The sequence below is a fragment of the Hippocampus bargibanti genome, linkage group LG03 (assembly GCF_051943395.1).
Source record: "Hippocampus bargibanti isolate YZ-2025 linkage group LG03, ASM5194339v1, whole genome shotgun sequence".
In the NCBI taxonomy this organism is placed as follows: Eukaryota; Metazoa; Chordata; class Actinopteri; order Syngnathiformes; family Syngnathidae; genus Hippocampus; species Hippocampus bargibanti.
In genome coordinates, this window is record NC_142736.1 from 26,151,924 (window position 1) to 26,171,045 (window position 19,122).

Consider the following 19,122-nt stretch of genomic DNA (forward strand, 5'->3'; position numbering starts at 1 on the left):
GGAAATTGGCTTGATTCCAAGTGCCCTCGCGGCTAATAGCTCTTAGCAGGGCAATGTACTTGTCAGCGACAATCTGACAGTGCACGATGACGCAGAGGGGCCGTGACAGCAACAGCACGAGCCAATGTTGATATTTATTTCACATTATCACATTCAGCTTCCTTTCAAACACACGCGCACAAAGTTGAAATCCAAGCTCAAGAGAAGGACAGATGTCATTTTGGTATCAATGCTACTCAGCTATTTGCAAGCATATGTGGGGTATTTACTGTGTTCATTGGCAACCTTTAAAAAGAACCAAAAAGAAAAACTGATAGCAGAGAATATTCGAAAACAAAGTCTGGAAGACAAGTCCAGAAGGTTGAAGAAATAAACATTTTTTTGTTTTTAACTCATTCATTGCCATTCCCAAATTTATTCGGGAATTGAAAATATGACGTATGCTGCTCCCTTCCACAAGGGGGCACTTTTTTTCCATGTTAGCGCTTTGATCCAGCTTCAGCTGCTGTTAAAGCGCTATACAAACCAATGTATGAATTGCATTGTATATTGGACAGCCGCTCTTATTTCAAGCTCATAACTCCAGACCCATGTAATCGAGGAATTAACTTGTTTTTTTTTTCTGTTGAAAAAAGAGAGTCTATTCTGTGGGTCCTGGAATTTGAGTGACAATGTCAAAAACCCTGGAACTGGAGTGGACACATTTATCCACATTTGGCAGTGAATGAGTTAATTTCTCATTTTATTGATGAACTAAACTGTTATTTTTTTCTGTAACTTCCCGTTTCACATTCACATGATAAACGAAGTGCTTGCCCACCACATAAACGCTACAGCCACTCAATATTCGGCTCTTTGTCTTTGACTCAAGTGAGGCCACCACAGAAGCTGAGGGTTATAGTGTTTTGCCGCCAAAGCTCCTTGAGAGGGACACACGGGGACACTCAGTTTACAAGATGGGACTGTTGAGAAACTTCTTTACTAGCGCAGTGTAAAAGGTTTTCCATCTCAAAAAAATGATCCGTCAGCCGAGTCATTAATTCCAAGCCGTCACTGGTGTTTGCTCATTGCCACCACATTAGGATAAACGATATTCATCTTTGATTGTCTGACATGTTGACCTCTCCCTCAACCTCTATTCCCTTAATTTCAAGTGAAAGCCACTAAAGCCACAAAGGCTGAATTAAAAGAGAGATCTATTCAATATTGGCGCCCACGCTTGGGGAGCTCGCAACCTCCTGACATTTAAAACGGGATTATGAAAGCCAAGACATATATGCCTAGTGACTGGTGTTAAGTGGAATGAAGCCCACAGGATCTGGGCAGGTTCTGGTCCTTTGAAGCTGACAGGCCGGCTCCCTCCTGCAATGCAATGACTCCACTCTCTGCTTTATAGGTAATTTATTCAGTTGAATAATTAAAGGCCATTTGGCAGCAGAAAGCACGAATAGCAATAGGGTTTGCTTGGCTTTTGCAGGTACAGTAAAGCCAATCTGCCCACAAGCAAAGTTGTATCCAAAATGTTATTTGAGAGGGTTGTGGGGGATGATTAAAGATCTACCTTTTTATCAGTTAAAAAGACAGAGACAGAGAGAGAGAGAGAGAGAGAGAGAGAGAGAGAGAGAGAGAGAGAGAGAGAGAGAGAGAGAGAGAGAGAGAGAGAGAGGGAGGGAGTGAGAAAGAGAAAGAGAAAGAGAAAGAGAAAGAGAAAGATAAAGAGAAAGAGATTGTTGAACTATCAACTAAGACCCCTCGCGGAATGTGACTGCTCAATTTGGTGGAAAGAAATTAAGCGTTCTATTCTTGTTCGGTTTCTTGTTCATTTATGTATGTGTTTGTTTATTTCTGTATTTATCTATCTATGTATATATATTTTTTTTATTCTGGTTATTCATGTATTCATTTATTTATTGATTCTATTAAACGTTATCTAACGTTACGGCGGGGGTTTCAAACTAATTGTTTTGTCATTGGTTACAGTTTGGTTACCGTTTCCCTGCAAGGGTCCTTATGACTGAAAACGTATGACTGAAAAATGTTAAAGAAGTCAAAAATAACTGGTGATTCAACTCGTGTTTCAGTTATTATCATGGGGGTTTGGTCCGATATACTGCATGTGAGAGCTTAAATTTTTGAAAGACATTTTAGAAAGCATCATGGAAGTTGACATGTTTAATCTGACATCAGGTGGAAAGTCAAATTTGCCAAACAGACAGTCATTTTGACACGTGTGCTTACACTGCAAGTGCAGAATACACTGCACATCCATATAAAAATATGTTGGCCTGATGCACGTTAGTGACAGTCCTGAAAGGAGCAATCAGGACTTAAGAAGTCAATTTTTTTGCACTTGTTTGTATTGTCACACGATGGCCAAAATATTACTGTAAAAAAAAAAAGACTTAACTCATTCACTGCCATTCACGAATATATTCAGGAATTGAAAGTATGATGTAGAGCACCATTCCCGAATCTGTTTGGGTTTTGTTTTTTTCATGCTTGGGTGCCAATAAAGTGCTGGCCATGGCCTCTGGCAATATTTTTTTTTCCACAAGTGGCCTTCATTTCCCCTTTTTCCACGTTAGCGCTTTGTTACAGATTCAGCTGTTGTTAAAGCGCGATATGAACCAATATGTATGTATTGCATTGTACATGTATTTTGGACAGTCAGCCTCATTTCAAGCTTATAAAACTCCGAATTTAGGAATTAACTCTTCTTTTTCTGATGAAAGAATAGACTCGAAGGTTTCTAAGCCTGTATTGAATGTTTATGTAGTCCTAAAACTCAATATTCAGTGCGTTCTGGAATTTGAGTGACAATGACTGGCACTGGGGTGGACACATTTTTGCATGTCTGGCAGTGAATGAGTTAATATCGGAAATTCCCATACCAATGCAGTGCAAAGCACACATGTTCTCAAGCAATCCGCTTGCTCGCGCAGAAATTGAGTCTATTAGGACGTGAACACAATTAGGGAGACAAACACCGCAGATGGCCTCTGACCGCACTTGATTATCATGCAAACACAATGATTTTAATGTCAAACATCGCGACACTCGTTCGGTCTTCCACGTCCACATTTTCTCCCGCTTGTCTGCACTGCATAATGGCCATAAAAGAGCCCATACGTTTCATCTGAGAGTAGCACTCAGTAGTGAAACAATTGGAATTTACATCAGAGGCAAATTGAACACCTACAAAGTGAACTCCTTGCCATTAGCAACTCAAGAGAGGATATGAAAAATGATGAAAGCCTCTGATCACATGCAGCATCTGACATTTTTTAAGTTTCATGAATTCTACTGTTATTTACAATGTCACAATAATAATATGCTGTGATATTGCCCCTACGTCAGAATTTGCCTTTGGTGACATTGTGGCTCCCTTTCCCTCCCAGTAATAACAATTCAATGGAAAGTGAGTAATATCCTGTTGATATTCTCATAAATGTTATCAGCCAGTCTTTTTGGATGCAAAAAAAATGATGAATAGTTTTTACCAGAATGACTATCGAAGTCTACATTATAAAAAGGTACCATTGTGATGACGTTGGGTCAAGAAAATTGCAATAGGTTGCTTACAAGTTGTGTAACCAGGGGTGCAAGTAAAAATATGAAAATTGGATACCAGATGAAAGTGTGTCAATTGGCATTGCCGTACCAGGGGCATTTATTTATTTATGTAGTTATTTATTTATTTAGGTTACTTATTTAGTTATATCGTTATTTTTATATTTATGTATTTATTTGTTTGTTTATTTATTTTGGTTATTCATGTATCTATTTATTGTGGTTATTTATTTATCTGTTTATCTATTTGTTTATTTTGGTTATTCATTTATTTATTTATATGTTTATATGTTTGTGAATTTATTTCTTTATTTATTCGGTTACTTGTTCATTTATGTATATATTTGTTTGTTTATTTATGTATTTATCTATCTATTTATATAATTTTTGTTTATTCTGGTTATTCGTGTATTCATTTATTTATTGATTTTAGTCATCATCGCAGTGGAAGAGGTGTGCTTTTTTGGAAATCCCGCAGCCCTTCAACAGTGGCGAACACACCTGTTTCTGATTACTTTTCATCATTACATCAATGGACGAGATGGTCGGCTCTGCCTCTTGAAGCATCTTCAGAAAATTACCATTTTGAAAATATGTAAAACACATGACGTGTTTGATTCTCTCGCTTCCCTTGAGCGCAGACCTCAGTGAATATATTTTAACATTAAAAATTGTTTTGATCCAGGTCAGATCCAATTTCATAGAGGATTGCATTGTTCTTATATTTTTATTCCTTGTGCAATTGTTTTATGTAGTCCGGAATATTGATTTGAGACACAATACCAAAGCATCCAAACAGACTTAAAGCTCTGTCAAAACGGTCCCGCTGCTGCAAACAATTTGATTTTCAAGTGATAAGTGGATTTTGTTTCATAGTTATTGTCTTGCTTTGCCTTGCTGGGAGTCACTCATGAAATGAATGTGTCTAACACAGTTAGACCAATGACGACTCTCTTGCTGGCTGTAAAATTGCAGTGAATGACAAACTATTACCATAAATAAACACTTGAGTAGTGTACATGAATGAAATGGATGTTGCCGGATGATGTATACATTTGGTAGGAAAGAAGGCCAGAGCAATGGTGACTAGTTAAAAAAAAAAACAGAGCAAATGGACAAGAATACAATCGTAACCACTATTCCAGCATACTCCTTGTTGTTTGAAGCAATTATGGATTAGAGAGGAGATAATCAGTCATTAAAACAGAAAATGTAATGTTATTTCACAGTTACATGACCATTGATTTGACATGAGACCGTTTTAGGCCATATTGGGTCAGATATTGTTTAGTGTTGGAACTCTTTTTTTTGGCACAATTTAACATTTTGTACCGTTATACTCGCAGCATTGTATGAAGATTTTTTTTTCTGTGGGTGACGAGTAACAGACAGAGAGAGAGAGAGAGAGAGAGAGAGAGAGAGAGAGAGAGAGAGAGAGAGAGAGAGAGAGAGAGAGAGAGAGAGAGAGACACACACACACACACACAAACACACACACGCACGCACAAACACACACACACACACACACACACACACACACACACCAGTGAGAAGGATATTTTTTTTAGCAACATCCAAGACTTCATTGATTTTTAAATATGTCCTTGCGGGCCCAGTTCACTTTGATGTGATGCTGGTTGTGTCTACAATGCAACAGTAGTCAGCCAGCAGAGTGAGGAAATAATTGAAACAGACACGCGGATAGACACATGCACAGTAAAACATGTCTGTAATCCACAGGCATTTGTCCCCAGAAATGTCCCTTTCCAATAAAACAATTGCTGCATTTGTTATGGTATGATGCTGAAGTAAAAAAAAAAAAATCTCATTTTCTCAGACCATATAAATATTTTAAGTCAACATATTGCGACCGCCAAGAGCTCTTCACAAACCCAAACATAGTTGGGCCCACTGTATGTTGTATCAAGTCATACATAACCAATATTCCGAATAGACATATTGCCAAATTGTTTTTTTTGTAGTTTCTTTTGTGTATGACTTTTTTTACTGAAGGGTTGTTATGACAACTGTAAATGGAGCCGTCTCAAAGACTACAATGTCAATAGAACACTACACAACACACACAAAAATAATTAAATAAAATATCCGGGAATGAATATGACTGGTCCTGTCATGATTGATTAAATAGATAAATAAATAAATAAACAGGCAGATGGATGGATCGAAGGATGGATGGGGGAGGAGCTTTGGGATGTAGGGCATAAATAGATGAAATAAATAAACTGATAAATAAATAAATGAACAAATACAGAAATACATACATGAATACATAATAAATACATATATAATTATAGACTAGAACAACCATACGAAGAGGTAGAGCAGGGGTGTCAAAGTCATTTTTTGCCACGGGCCACATTGTAGTTATGGTTTCCTCTCGAGGGCCGTTATGAATTTGGCGAACCCATTAGAATGTTTAAATCCCTTCAAATATTACATATAGAGCACACAGCAAATTAATGAATAACTCGTTTTCAAATCTGAAGTAGAGAATAATGAGTTTTATTGTGGTTGACATCCAAAAATATGAAATTTTGGCTCAGATTTTAGCAATCATCATGGAATTTAACAAGTTTGATTTGCTTTTGCGGGCCGAAAAAAAGAATGTGGCGGGCCGGATTTGGCCCGCGGGCCTTGACTTTGACACCTGTGGGGTAGAGTATTCCATAAACATATTCCATTATGCTTCAAAATGTAAAAATTCTAAATATTTGAGGTTACATTTTTCATTTATATTACAGCAGTGATGACCGAATGACGCGATCAGTAGTGAACATCAATGGAGATTTTTATATCCATTTATCATCTCTTCTGTCACGGACATAAAGAAAAAAAAAGGACCCAGTGAATTGAAGACAATTGCCTTTCAACATGCCTTTCATGCCTTTATTGCATCGCAAGATGGAGGACACTGATTTGCTGGGGCGACCCATTGAAGGGAAAAGCCGAAAGAAAAGAAGAATAGACTTTTTTTGTTTGCACTACTGTGTCCTGTCTTCTTCTGGTTCCAAATTATTCTCCTCGCAGAACAACAATGTGGCTAAGAACACAGTAGGTATGAATATATTATGTAGCAACTACTATGCTTCCTGGCATGGTCCGATGCACTTTGACTCATTGTCATTGGTTACATGTAATAATAAATACAGTGAGACCTCAACTTACGAACTTAATTGGTTCCCAGACAGAGTGTGTAAGGCGAAAAGTGTGTATCTAAAAAAAAATCCCATAGGAAACCATTAAAATGGGAATAATCCGTTCCCAGGTTTCCATTAAATGTAGTTTTTAACTAAATTAGCCTTAAAACTACACACAACATACCTTATTCTATGTATAATGTGCTATTGTATTGTAATGAAAGAAATACACTGCATTGTCTCATAAAGTCACAAAGAGAGGCACATTACATGAGGAATGTAATTAAAGAAATAAACTGTGCTGTAAAAGAAAGTTTTTTTCAAGTTCTTCGATTGCCCGAGACCGTCGCTTTGAGAGCACAGAAACACCTTTTTCAACAGACGCACCTTTGGTGGCTTCTATGTTCCGGAGAATGGAAGCAATGGTTGACTTAAAATAGCCGTGCTCGGCCACTAAACCACACAAACGCACACCTCGTTCGTGTCTTTCAATTATCTCCTTCTTCTCAGCGACGGTGATTTTATTTTGTGTCTTCTTGGGCTGAACACGAGCCTGTGGTGGGTTTTTTTCGGTCCCATCATAGTAAAATTATCGTCAAAAAGCTCCAAGTAGGCGATTGACGTGTGCATTCAATGAGAGGGGGTGTGCAAAGTAGCGCCGGCTGGAGCGCTGTTCGGTCGTGTGCTTCCGCCGAAGATCACTCCGCCAGCCGTGGTGGGTGTGTATTATGAAAAAAGTGCTTATTATAAGGTTTAATTTTCATAAATTAGAGGTTCTTAAGACGAAAAGTTTGTAAGATGAGGTGTTTGTAAGTTGAGGTCTCACTGTAGTCAACACCACTGCCCCCTATTGGTATCAACTGTAAGTCCAGAGCAGAGGGGGAAGAAAGTGGATGAGCAGAATGTGCAGAAATCTATTATGGACTGCTTTAGTAATGATGGTCTACTTAGACATGAGCAGACAGAAGCCCAATTAATGACCTGACATTTGCACATGCAGGATGTGGACGTGTGCTACTTCGCATATGTATGTGTGGGTTAGATTAAACACATCTGAATAAATGAGGAATAATCAAAATGGAGGAAGCGCAAAAGAAAAATACCACACATTATCTTTAAACAAACAGTCTCAGTTTGCAGCAACTCAGGATATGTATACGATGTCCCTTAATGGAGATTAAATTAAATGTGCCTTCAAGGATTTTTTTTTCATCATTTGAAACTCTACTCTTATTTCCCTTTTTTTAATTGGATGACTAGTTATTATCATAATTATTTTGGAACAACATAAGTAAAATGTAACTCAATCCTCCGCTTGTTGCTAGGCAGAATGCGAGAAAACCGAAGCAAAAACTATTTGTTAAAAACTGATCACACCAACAATTCTGTGAACAGGACTCAGAGATTTGGCAAAATCATGTCGGAAACAAGAAAAAAATGAAATTATTTGACAGCATAACTGTAAAGTTTAGAGGATTAACACACTTGTTAAGCATGTTATGTCACTTAAATGAAAACAAAATGAATTAAGAAGTGAGGTCTGTTCACCATGGCACCATCCATTGGATGTGGTGTTATAGTTGTTCTTGAGGGATTTTATCGAGTTTAAACATCGGTTCTGTATTTTGCTCCATAAAGCAGCATTGCATTATGGGAGTTAAACGCTATGTCTTACATTAAATTGAGACTTTTTCCGTGACAGACCTGCCAGAAGCTTATCCCTGCAATGGTTTGAAAAAAATCCCTCTGCTATATCTCAGAATGGCTTGGCCAACTGTGAACCAATCCATCACGTCAGGCCACCAAATCCTGTAGTCATCTTTCTTCCCTTCATTTTAGTTCACCCCTATCCTTGTATTCCTCATTGTCCAGTTCTGCAAATCTCATTTCTCTAGCGAGAAATGCTAAATGATAATCCTTGCCTGGCTTTTGATGATGCCACTAAATCACGTCAGATTCGTACCATCACCTTGGTTTCTTACTTGTTCAATGAGATTTTGGTTCACTGTTGTCGGTGCCGGTACGAGGGTCATTTAGCAACCATGAGCACACATGATCATCAACATGAGGAGATGCAGAGGAGATAAATGGTTCCTTTTTAGCATAGCCACCGGCTAACAGCGCCTTGAAGTGCATGTCTTATACATGACCCTCATGCAAATCAGCGCCAGGAAAAGAGATGCATGAGAGTGTTTTTATGTATGCATTTTTTTTGTTAATTATGTAGTTTTTAGCATCAACATACCACAGACAATCAAAGCGCTGTCTTCTTCAAAATTACAGTTGGTCAATATCAATGCTGTGGACGAGAGTGAAATGCAGATTTGAACAAATAAAACACTTTTCAATCATTATAGGAGGAATCAAATACCGCAATCAAAACAATCCATGTGGGCATTTAATCCACTTTATGCCAGACAAGTAATAAAGTAATTAACACAGAGAGAGAGAGAGAGAGAGAGAGAGAGAGAGAGAGAGAGAGAGAGAGAGAGAGAGAGAGAGAGAGAGAGAGAGAGAGAGAGAGAGAGAGAGAGAGAGAGAGAGAGAGAGAGAGAGAGAGAGACAGAGAGAGAGAGAGCGACAGAGAGAGAGCGAAACGATGTCAGGTTGAAGAAAGGCAAAGAGAGTAAGAGTTTCAGTGTTTTCCATTCGTTCCATTAGTACAGCAAATGGGACTTTTACTTTTCCTATTATTGTTCTCGCCTCGCACAAATCCAAGCGGCAGGACTGTTTTTGTTTCTTTAGTTCACCATGTGTGAAAGCTTAATAAGGAGAAAGAGATAAACGTAGTGTCTAAATAATAAAAAGACTTAGATAAAAGGACACCCAAGTGAGACTATGTTCTATTCTAATGGGCTTAATGGGTTTTACAGATGGTTACTGATGACATCTCTGCTTCACCTTGCCAATACACACCCACACACACGCACACACATTGTGGTAAAATAAGATGGGCCCGCAAAAACCTTGGCAAAATAACATGTCCTCAGACTTTCGATGTAAAACCAGAAACTTCCCAGACTAAAACAAAAACATGAAGAGAAATAGATTTATTTTGTCTTTGTGTTTTAGTTTCATTATGTCAATCTTCCTGACAAAGTATACCCCTTTGGGGTTCTTGGATCATCCATTCCAAGCTTAGCTCATTGTTAACAAGCGCAGTCAAAGACAAAACATTCTCATTCTTTCTTAGTCTTACGACTGTGTCGGCTCTCAGTTGTACAGGAGTGGTCCATCGATGAGAATGTTTTTTCAACTGTTATCTGTACTTCTTTGAATGTGTCAGATGTTTCTCTGCTCATCTGAAAAGCTTCGTCAGGGAACTGAAGTTGTGCTGGTAGCTCTAGGCATATATATATATATATATATATATATATATATATATATATATATATATATATATATATATATATATATATATATATATATATATAATATGGATGGATGGATGGATGGATGGATGGATGGATGGATGGATGGATGGATGGATGGATGGAACGCAAATAAATGTATCTGAAACTTTCTCCCCCAATGAAATCTAAAACAACCCTGTGAGGCTGTAATAAACAGATGCATGATTATAGGTCTTTTTTCCATTCTCGCCTTGTGAGTCATGACTTCATCAAAAAAGTTGGTAGTCAACTCAGACACTTCCAAAAGAATCACGCCACCTTATTGTGACAGAACTTTAAAATATCCTGCGAGAGAACTGGGTGTGCGAAACGCCGGCTAATCCCCCAGACCTCACACTGTGACATTGCCCCCTCTGAGGTATGTAACCTTTATCAAGAAGCTGAGTTCGGTGTTACTTCAGCTAACTATCGATCCTCTCCCGGGGAGCTCATTAGCCAGTCACACTCTCAGCGACCGTTTCCCAGACACTCGAGCAATTAGGGTCTTCACAAATAGAAGCGCTACCTGAGGACAGCTGGCAGCCGGGAAGTGACCAGGAGGCCAATTCATAAAAGTGACTGTGACCCTCGGATGACTCGGTGTCTGGATCTTCGTGTGTGAACATGTCTGCTGCTTCAGGTACTGTGTGAGATTTGACTGTCTCAAAGGAAGAGTTTCTGATATACAAAAATGTTACTCGTTGATTTTCCTGGATACAAATCCTCTCGGGAATGCCTGCCCAACTATAAAATGTGAAATTAAACAGTCAAGCAAAACGTTTGCCATACGCCTATTTCTGAAAATATGTCAGACAGTGAGACTCTCTTCATTTTTACACACCGGTCAGACTAACGTATGTAATAACAGTCCTACACACCGAGTTTCTACGCTGCGACAAAAGCTCAAGAGTCATTTTCAAGGAAACTGTTGACAAAGGTATTTGTACATTTCTCTATGAAGTAATATTTCCAAATACCGTATTTTCTGGTGTATTTGGCGGACCGGAGTGTAAGGCGCACCCCTATTGAATGATGTATTTTCAAATGTTTTCCATATAAAAGGCGTACCGACTATAAGGCGCACCTCCAATGAATGAAAAGTTTTCCAAATATAATATAAAAATAAATAAATGGTTTCCCAATATAAGGCACACCACATTGTAAGGCGCTACAGTCGAGGTTGTTACGCACCACTTCTTCTACAGGGGGAAATGGAGTCAGTTGGTGGTTGCTGACAGAACTGTTGTGGCTCAATATGACTTCACATATAGGGCGCACCAGCATATAAGGCGCAGGGTCATCTTTTGAAAAAAAACTCAAGACTTTTGGGTTTGCCTGATACACCGGAAAATACGGTACTTTCATGGTGGGGTAACAACCTAGTTGTGAAACTCTCCATTAGAAAGTCAAAACATTCGAGACACCTCTAGTGTTGACACTTAATTCACCAAGATTGACAACATATTGCAAAATGAATACTGGAGCACTCGTGGAGCCTCATCAATTCTTATCACACAATACACCAACAGCGATCAACCTAAAAGAGGAATCATTACATTACCTGTCCTGAATAAAAATCAGATTTAATTGTTAACTCATTCACTGCCAGCAAAAATGTGTCCACTCCAGTGCCAGGGTTTTTTTTGTCACTCGAATTCCAGAACCCACAGAATATTGAGTTTTAGGACTACATAAACACTCAATACAGCGTTACAAACATTAGACTCTCTTCTTTCTCAACAGATGATGGCGGCTGTCCAAAATACAAAACAGTACATACATACTGGTTTATATCGCGCTTTGATAACAGCTGAAGGTAAAAAAAGCGCTAACCTGGAAAAAAGGGAATGGCTGCCCCTTGTGGAAAGGAACAACATTGACACCCAATCAAGATAAAACAAATCCGAACAAATTCGGGAATGACGCTCTACGTCATATTTTCAATTCCCGAATAAATTTGTGAATGGCAGTGAATCAGTTAATATGAATTGGAAGCAGTTTTTTTCTTATATTTTTTTGAAAATATACACAAGCTCCAGACCAATTCACTGGTCCATTTAATGGAAGCTGCTCAGTATATAAATGCAAAGCATTAATTAGAGCGAATGACAGGTCAACAAGCTACAGTCGGTGTGGTGTCACTGATGGTTCTGAGGATTGTAAAACTCTGAACGTTATTACAGCAACATTGAACTTTTGACGGCAAGTTTTGATATTACTTTGGCAAACATGAAGCATCCCATTAGATGAACATATTAAAATTCTATCAGATTGCATCTTAGATTTCATATGGCTTTTTAAGACAAAAGCTATAAAAGTAGGTTCCCTTGAAGACAAAGCCGATCTATACCTGTCACAAGTTTCCGCTATTAAAAAGCGAGCAAATTATAAAGCCACCATTAAAATGTTTTGCTGAGAAAGCTGAGAAAGGAAGCAGAATAATGCACGATGGGATACGTGAGCCACTCGTCGGGATAAGGTGAGCTGAACGGCCCAGTCGAACACGATGTGGCATTCTTCCTTGGTTCAGCCATCTCATTAAGCACACTGTGATGTGCCTCGAGGCATGCACCCTTATTAAGGATGTGAGGCCAATTAGTTGATTCTTTATGATGGAGTTCCTGCAGCTTCTACAAGCGCTCATAAATGATCCCTAGACTCATTGTTTATGTCCCCTCCTTGACGGGAGGTAGAGTTGTTTTGCCTTGTTACAAAGCAATGCTTAAAAACAGCTGAATTACACAGTGAATTTCTCCACTGTGAGACTAATAAAGGCAAATCCAATCCAATCCAATTAATTTTGCCCAAAGTTAGGGGTGATATCAGAATCAGAATCAGAATACCTTTATTCGTCCCACAATGGGGAAATTTTCAGTCCACAGCAGCAATTGAAAAGCGATGGGGTTGGGGTGGGGGTGAAAGGATAGAAAACAAGATATTCTAAGCATAACAAAATAAAATATATGAATCAAGGAAAGACTTTTTTCCATCTTGGTGTAGATATAAATAATAAAAGGTGCACTCAGCCTTCATTTGCTATTCTAAAAGCTTGTGGTTGTTTGTAATAAACTTCTTTTTGTCATTGGCTAATACAATTCAATACAATGTGACAGAGCACCTAACGTGGACGACTATCATGTACAAGACATAAAGCAGTCACAGAGATAGGCAATGGGGTGGTTATCATCGAGGCCTTTCTATACTTCCAAGCAACAAGTGGCCAAATACGTGATGCAAAAATGAAAATAAAAATAACATTTTCTGCTCAAACTAATGTCCGAATCAGCATCATTTGCTATGTTCAACCCACAAGAAGTTGTGAGCGTTAAATGGCTGCACAACCGTTCTATATGGCATCTCAGCTCACCTGATCAGGCTCTGTGTAATATTTTCGTTTCTTCTTTCCCAAGTAAGGGTCATCGAGAGGACCTGTTTTGAGGATACAAAACCACATAAAAATGTTAGCGACACCGGAGCTGCGCAGGATCCAGAAAGAATCCTCCGCAGTGAGACTCTAGAGAGATACCTTCGAAGAGGAGAGCTTCTTGATTGTAGTTTTGATTTTGGAATATATCAGCTGTGAAGCCAGTCTTGGGACTTTTCTGACACATCTTCGATGCAGGCGTGTGCACGTTCTTCGCAATCAGTGGAGCCCATCTCGTTGCCTGCAGCAAACACGCTTAATACCTTTTTACAATATCACCAGCCCACAAGGCTCACTCACAAGTAAAGGTCACAAAGGCAAAATAATTGTTTGTATACAACAAACCAAGACCTTTTGGTCGTTGACTTTCTGTTAATTTGACAGCTGATGATTTCATGGGCTCAGTTTGGATGAATCATTAGATTTTCTTCAGGAGCTGAGTTGTTAAATGTGTTTGAGATGTCAATATCATCAAGAGAGTATTTCTCACAGTAATATTTTATATTTGAAAACAATCATGATATGCTGGCTTGACTCTCGTTTTGTCAGGAGTACTAATTTACCTCGGAAATCGTGCAAAGTGACACGCACAGCAAGATGGATTGCTTGAGTCACTGCCCCATTTAGTCCATCCATCCATCTGTGTCGTTTATTCTCTGCAGGGTCAGATTGGTGGAAAAAAAGACTGCACACCGCTGGACCGTTTGACTGTCAATTACAGAGCATGTACAGAGACCGACTATTAACACTCACACTATCTGGGGAAAGGAACCCATGCACTGGAGTGGACTCAAACGAGACTTGCAGAGCAAAAGTAAAAAGTAACAAATGGGAGTCATTTTAGGCGATAAATCCCTTTCCAAGTCCAAGATGGCGGCCAAATGGGCAGTCGGCAGCAAATCTCATGAGACTTGCTTTTTTTTTTTGTTGCTTTTGTATTTCTTTTGTCACTGTGCGTTGTTGTGCGTCGTGTGACACGGACACAGATTGTTTTTCAGTATTTTTAGCCACAACATAAGTTAAGGAGGAGACTGTCCTTAGCGGTTTGCACCTTTTCGGCAGCACGAATATGCCAGCACTGTTTTTGATTGGGAGAACTGCTTCATACAACAAAGAGGGTGCATAAAAGTGCTTAAGATTCAATGACAGTGTCGTTTGTATTGTGTCACATTATTTGTTATTTAGTGTTTTTGTTGTTTTGACTTCAAGATGGCGACGCGAGAGTGGCTGCCTTTTCAGCAGCTCCTGTATTTTGTTTTCCTACTTTCTTCTTTCCTTTCCTCTTCCTTTAACAACTTTGCCACAGTGAAATCTAAATGTCTCCACTGCGAGACTAATAAAGGCTAATCCAATCCATTACCATGACATTGTGGTTTGTGCATTCCAGTCTTTAAATCTAGAAGTGTATTCCGTGCACTATAGTTAAAATATATTACCGAGAGGGACTCTTAAACAGATTGTGGGATATATGGCATAAAATGTGTCTGAAAACTTGGCCTCCTCCACTTTGAAAGACCGGGCTGAACTCTCCTTTCACAAATACAACCAGCATGCTAAACTCCTCTAACACGATCTAAAACACGAATTAGAATGAAAATGTAAAAATCCAAAATGATGGATCATAATCCTGATTGACATATTTTGATCTGGATAATTGATGATGCCTTAACTTTGGGGAGCTGTATTTGTTTGCCTCCCATTTTCAGAAAAAAAGCAGGAAGTTTATTTGTTGGCACATCTTCAAGGGTCTCACCTGATGCTCTGTTGACTCTACTGGTTGAGATTTCATTTTGTTCAAAGAGTCAATTGGAAAATCGGAAATGTCTGCTTTCTCAGGACCCTCAGTGGCATTTTAAGGTTTAAAAAAACCTGGGAAAATATTTTAGAGATGTTTTCATCCAGCAAAAGTGACAAAGACAACACTTTAAAGAATAAAGAGCGATCGACAAAACAACTTAAACTATCTGTCAATTCATCCATCTATTTTTCAGTCCAGCCAGTTATCAGCCTGTTTCTGGCTTTGTCTCCTTGGCCAGAGGCTATGACTGAATAATTCTGTTTGAGATTTGTGTAATGAGTCGACAGAGAAAGAGAGCGAACTGACACCAAGACTGTGAAAGCAGTCGTACTGGAGCGCGAGACAAGAACCATTTGGTCTGCCAGAGGTTGTGTCACTGACTGGCGCCTGTGAGTTGCGTGCTTGCTTCCATGTATGTGGCCTTATTTTGTTAGATGCGACATTTATGACGTTCGGGTCACGGACAAGTCAGTTTTTGATATGTCAACACTGCTAGGTGGGAAGAATCGTGAACGTCATGAAAGAATATCGTGTCAGTACTATTGCAAGTGAGGATCTCAAAGAATTGTTGAGGATGAACAATTCGGGGGGTTTGAAGAGAACCTTTTGAGCCGGCGGCGGGGTAATCAAAGCGCTAAAGGTAAATGAATGAAGACATTGAGTGGGCTGAGGCCGTTAAGGTCGAACGTTGACTGCCGTGTTCTTACTTCAAAGTATGTATGGCCTCAGGAAACCAACTTTGTTGTTGCTCACGTTTCATGATTATTTTTTTACATGAAGTCATGATTAAGAGAAAGTATTCTTTGACTAAAATGCCTTTCTTAAATTAGTTACTGATACTTAAATTAATTACTCAATTTTAGCATTTTACAGAGCACCAAAAATCAGCACTCCCGGGTTTTAATGGGGAACAACAATTGGTCGGGGGACTTCGTATTATCCTTAATATGTTCATGCAGGAACAGCCACAAGTGTTTTCTTAAACCAAGGGTGTCAAACTCATTTTTTGCCACAGGCCACATTGTAGTTACGGTTTCATTAGAATGCTTAATCCCATCCACATATTCCATATAGAGCGCACAACAAATGAATGAATAACTACTTTTCAAATTTGAAGTCAAGAATAATGACTGTTATTGTGGTTTATGTAGGGGGTTTAGAAAATGACCTCCATTGCCGTATTTTTATTCGATTAGACTCCCAAGTCAGTAGATGGCGCTCGCTCCTGTGAATGGAACAGAGGATGCCAACATAGGCTCAGCCCACGCATGCGCAGTCAGTAATAAATCACTGCCGGCTGAGTAAGGCAATAACATATGATTCGTCTTTCCTCATCGTTCACAGGTATTCAAAATGATCATTTCTAGACATCCTGATGATGTTAAAGTAATCAGGGACATATTGTATGATGCTTCGGATGTGCCAAAAGTACATATGAAACCGTAGTTTTGTGGCTTTGATGAAGTTTGGATTTGGATGTTGATTGGTAGTTTACTGCACAACACACACGAGAGTGCATACCTACGTACGCATGTGCGAATGTGGATGAGTTACTATGAATATATGTTGAATGTATAGGCCTACAAATTGATGTTTATATTGATACCAGGAGCGGGTATTATTGAAAGTATGAACTGAATTGTATTCTGATAATGAGATTGCCGAATTGATGTTTTGATTAGTAAATATGTAGTCAGTAATAAATCACTGCCGGCTGAGTAAGGCAATAATACACACTTCGTCTTTCCTCGTTGTTCACAGAATACCTTATTGACTCACAGTGCTCCCTGCCTGTGACTCATTTGGACCGACCCAGGTATCCCTTAGGCCCGAGGCCGGTTACATTTACATAGAACACATTGAAATTTTGGTTCGGACTTCAGCAAGCATGATGGAATTTCAGGTTTGATTTCCTTTCGCAGGCCGAATAAAATGATGTTGCGGACCAGATTTGCCCCCCAGGCATTGACTTTGACACCTGTGTCTTTAATTGTTGTCCTTTGCATTCTTCAACAATTCATCGGGTTGTTTTATAAGTTTAGGGAGGGTTATGATCAAGAAAAACAAACAGGGCGTGACAATATTTTTGGAAGACAAGAAAACAAAATTACAACTTGCACTGGTATTTTTTCATTATCGTAAATAAAATTTGAGTGAAAAATGAATGAACACCGAAGCAGAAGGGAAAAAACCCAATTAAGAATACCTATGTGCAATTGTGTTGATGGCATCCAATGAAAAAGCAAAGGCTCCCCAAAGTAATCAATAAAAAGGTGATATATTTCATTGGAGATGGGGGAAAAAAGGAAGCTGTCGCAAAATTAGCCAGGGATGGTTGAAGGTTGAAGGGATGACGTGTGAGCAGATCCTCATTATGCCACCAGTCGCCTTGTGATCCCTATTATCCGGCGCCCATCACTCTTATACCACCCAAGAGAGCGTAAGAAAGATTTGTGACATTTCCTTCATTCCCCCAACGTAGCTCCCAGTGTGCCTCAAGGCAACTTGGTTTTATTGTTATTTTGTTGCTGCTTTAAAAACATGATCCTGGGGTTCTCTACCAAGGGAGACATTTCCTATTTGGATTGTTACTACAGCGAGTCAGCTAACAAATGATGTGTTTTTGAAAGCATCAGTGGCAGGACAATGGCCTAGTGGTGAGCATATCTGCCTCACAGTCAAAAGCTTCTGGGCTCAAATACCTCCCATGTTGCGTTTGTATGTTGTCACTTGTGCTTGAGAAGACAGATTGGTTTGTTCAAGCATTTAAAGAAGCCGCAATCAGAAATAAATTGCCAGATGACAGATTGGTTTGTTCAAACATTTAAAGAAGCCGCAATCAGAATTAAGTTGCTCTCTCCTATGTTCATCCTTGTACAGACGCTCCCCACCTTATGAACGAGATACATTCTGAGCGGTCATTCGTAAGATGAATTGGATAGTAAATTACTTCAGTGCGATACAGTATTTTGTATGGAGTGTACGTATGTTTAAGTCAAACACGAAAGGGGCAGTATCAAACACAGACGCTCTAACAGTCGTAAAACAAGTTCACACCTACTGTCGTACGAGAACATATACCCTTGGGTCTTCAGTAAGCCATTACTGCATAAAATTACTTTTTGTTATGCATCGCGTCGTCCGGAGGCGTCAAGAGGGAAGAGGGATTTCCTTCCCGCCGACATACTCTACGCAGCCAATCGTAAACGAGTTTAGCACCTCCTCCTCCGAGCTTCAACAGGTAAAAGGGACTTCCTTCCCGCCCCATAGTCTATGGAGCCAATCGTAAACGATCTAGGCCGATCCGGGATTGAACTCATTGGAAACACTCAGTATAGCCGGGCGCTGATTGGTCAGCCTTTGTGTCCGTCGAATAAACATCCATCCTTTGAAACTTTCAATGTGTCTCACGTTCACATGATGTGACATTCACAGGTCACATTACGAGTCAGTAAGTCACAGCACAAACAAGGGAGCCCAATTAAAAGCAGATTGCAACAACCTCATTGGAAAAACAACAAAGGTCGCAGGGGTGTTTTTGTGTGTTACGAGACAGATTCCACAAACAAGCTAACAATCGCAAGAGATGGGAGCGTCTGCTGCTACGCTTTTGCTCACTGGCAAGCCGATGGCGAGCAGATGTGGTGTGAAAACATTCTACAGGAAGCAACCCAACGATCGTCATGGTAACATTAAAAACCTTCTCGACCTCAACCGCGGCCGAGATTTTAGGACGTCTTCTTTTGTCAACGGTTGCATCATAATTATCACAGTTACTTA

At 39.4% G+C, this 19,122-nt stretch overlaps 1 long non-coding RNA gene across 1 annotated transcript in view; it reads right to left on the reverse strand.

Moving 5' to 3' along the window:
• LOC148900833 (uncharacterized) overlaps window positions 1–18,539 on the reverse strand; it is a 92,643-nt gene extending 74,104 nt beyond the window's left edge. The window contains exons 1-4 of the long non-coding RNA XR_016114511.1: window positions 18,404–18,539; window positions 14,108–14,252; window positions 13,647–13,785; window positions 13,488–13,549 (exon numbers count right to left, since the gene is read on the reverse strand). This is a non-coding gene — a long non-coding RNA (uncharacterized LOC148900833). The remainder of the gene's footprint in view (window positions 1–13,487; window positions 13,550–13,646; window positions 13,786–14,107; window positions 14,253–18,403) is intronic.
• Between the last annotated feature and the right edge of the window lie 583 nt (window positions 18,540–19,122).